Genomic DNA, 3021 nt, shown 5'->3' on the forward strand with positions numbered 1-3021 from the left:
AAGAAGCGCCTGTTTATAGTCGATAGCTCGACTCTTTCAATTTTTCACATCAGCCTGGACTATCCAAGTACATCACATCCCGAAAATTTCCCTTATACTGGAGCTTCATTTGTTGATGATCTTTTTCACACCTGGTCCTTGTTGAGAATTTCACCACCCATTTCCATCCCTTGGTCATTGCTTTGGTGGTTCGATTCTTCTCACTAACCGCTTTTCGTTGTTTTGATTTTCCGTCACCTTTTTTAAGCTGAGACATCTGTTCTTTTTGAAGACACAATCTCGAGTGAGGTTCATCCCGGAATGTTTTGCAACCTTTTCTGTCATGGTCCTCACTCTCCAACGGATTCGGTTCGACAATGCAACTCTTAACTTCAACCTTAGGATTGTTCAGCTGGAAAGTTTCAATTTTTGCCTAGTCCACCACATCAATTTTCAAACAGGATTCTTGTTCAGGTGGAGCTCTCATTAATTGAAGGACATTAAATGTTATTTCTTCATCTTGCATCCTCATGATCAACTTCCCTTCTTGGATGTCGATTAAGGCTCTTCCGATAGCTAGGAATGGTCGTCCCAGGATAAGAGAAATCTCTTTGTCTTCTTCCATATCCAACACAAAGAAATCCGTAGGAAAAGTGAATTTGTCCACCTTAATCAACACATCCTCCACAATGCCCCTCGGATGCTTTATTGATCGATCTGCAAGTTACAAGCATATGGTTGTCGGCTTAACTTCACCAATTCCTAGTTTCCTGAAAACAGAAAAAGGCATAAGGTTAATGCTAACACCTAGTCACATAAAACTCGATCAAAGGTGATATCTCCTATAGTGCAAGGGATAGTAAAACTCCCTGGATCTTTGAGCTTTGGGGGTAACTTCTTCTGTAGGATGGCACTGCACTCCTCCGTAAGCATCACCGTTTCCTCATCTTCTAGCTTCCTCTTGTTCGATAGAATTTCCTTAAGAAATTTCGCGTAGCTCGGCATCTGTTGCACTGCATCTGCAAAAGGAATGTTAATATGCAGTTTTTTTAAAACATCAAGAAATTTAATAAACTGCTTATCCTGATTTTCTTTTTTGAGTCTTTGAGGAAAAGGCACGGGTGGTGTGTGATGCGCCAACTCTGGTGGTATCTCGGGGAATGGCAATTTCTCTTTCCTTTTCTTTTTCCCTTCTTCCTACTTCTGCTCATCTTTCCTTGGGCTGGGTGGTTTCTCTTCAACTTTGATTTCTTCATCAACTTCCTCATCAGATTCTTTATTTTTCTTTGATGAAGTTTCCTCTTTCCTTGAATTTCTCACCTCTTCTAAAACTCTCCCACTTCTCAACGAAATTGCATTTACTTGCTCACGTGGGTTAGTTACTGTATTGCTTGGTAAAGAGCCTTGAGGTCTCTCATTTAGCTTGTCGGCTAATTGGCCCGTCTGCACCTCAAGATTTCGAATGGACGCCCCTTGATTTCTAAAATCCGTCCTCGTCTCATTCATGAATCCCGTGGTCTCCTGCATAAATTTCCCAAACATATCTTCCAACTTTGTCACTCTTGGATCTCCCGATTGATTATTCACCCCTGGTTGGTTATTTGGAACTGTCCTTTGGTTCCATTGATTATTTTGCTAGTTTTGATTGCCCCAAGCCAGATTTGGATGATTTCTCCACCTCGGATTGTATATGTTGGAGTACGGGTTGTTTGGTTGTCTTTGATTTCCTGCCAAGTAATTCACTTGCTCTGTTGATAAAGATGACGAAGCAAATGTGTTCCCAACTTGACACTCGCTGCTCACATGGTTTCCTGCACAAAAATCACAAGTTAGTTGAGGTGCTTGAATAGAGTTTACTTGCATAGTTCCCAACTGTTTCTGAAGTGCCGTGAGTTGGGCTGAGATGGCTGTGAAAGCATCAACTTCATGAAGACCCGAAGATTTCCTTGGTGTTGCTCTCTCATTTGGTCTTTGATAGTTGTTGCTTGCCAAAACCTTAAGCAACTCATAGGCCTCTTCTGGTGTCTTATTCTGCAAGGCCCCTCCTGAAGCTGCATCCACCATGGTTTGCATATTACCCATCAATCCATTGTAGAATGTTTGGACTTGAAGCCAAACTGGCAAGCCATGGTATGGGCATTTCCTCATTAACTCCTTGTATCTCTCCCAAGCCTCATACAATGACTCGGACTCATCTTGTAGAAATGATGTGATATCATTTCTGAGTTTTACTGATTTAGCTGGAGGGAAGAACTTGGTAAGGATCTTCTGTGCTAGATCATTCCAAGTTATGATAGTTCCCGGTGGTAGTGCCATTAACCACCCCTTTGCTTTATCCCCCAATGAGAATGGGAATAACGTCAACCTAATGGCGTCATCAGACACTCCATTTGACTTGAAGGTGTCACAAATTTCTAAGAAATTTGTAATATGCTGATTCGGATCTTCCTTAAAATCACCATTAAATCTAACCGACTGCTGGATCATCTGGATGATTGCCGGCTTGATCTCGAAGTTGTTAGCTTGCACCGTAGGTCTAGTAATACTTGACCCACTACCATTCACTGTGGGAACTAAAAATTCCCTCAGTGTCCTGTTTTCTGGTTCTGCCATTTCCACAACAATTTCTTCTGCTTTTACAACTAAATCCTCTCTTTCTCTTCTCTCTCTATTACATCGTCTGACGGTTCTCTCAATCTCAAGATCAACAGGAACCACTGTTTAACGTCCCGCTCTTCACATAAACTGCAAAAACTGAAATGAAGGAAAGTGAGACCACAAACCAACTAAAAATTAAAAAAAAAAATAAAAACTCCAATCTAGCTAACTGTAGAAAAACTCAATGTTAACTTAAAACAAGTCCTCGACAACAGCGCCAAAAACTTATTGCGTGTTTCCTACAACATGCAAATGTAGCAAGTGCACTAGTCGCTCAAGTAATATAATGATGAGTGAGTATCGTTCCCACGAGGATTGTTAGCTAAGCACTAAGTTTCCTAATGTTCTCAAGTTGAAGCAATCGAATTCTTTTGGATTGATGGG

At 41.1% G+C, this 3021-nt stretch overlaps 1 non-coding gene across 1 annotated transcript; it reads left to right on the forward strand.

Annotated features, from left to right (window-relative positions):
• Window positions 1-2101: 2101 nt before the first annotated feature.
• On the forward strand, window positions 2102-2208 carry LOC116119982. Its single transcript, XR_004126475.1, has one exon. It is a non-coding gene; the product is annotated as a small nucleolar RNA R71 (small nucleolar RNA).
• The last annotated feature ends 813 nt before the right edge of the window (window positions 2209-3021 follow it).

Source organism: Pistacia vera, unplaced genomic scaffold, assembly GCF_008641045.1.
Source record: "Pistacia vera cultivar Batoury unplaced genomic scaffold, PisVer_v2 Contig913, whole genome shotgun sequence".
In the NCBI taxonomy this organism is placed as follows: Eukaryota; Viridiplantae; Streptophyta; class Magnoliopsida; order Sapindales; family Anacardiaceae; genus Pistacia; species Pistacia vera.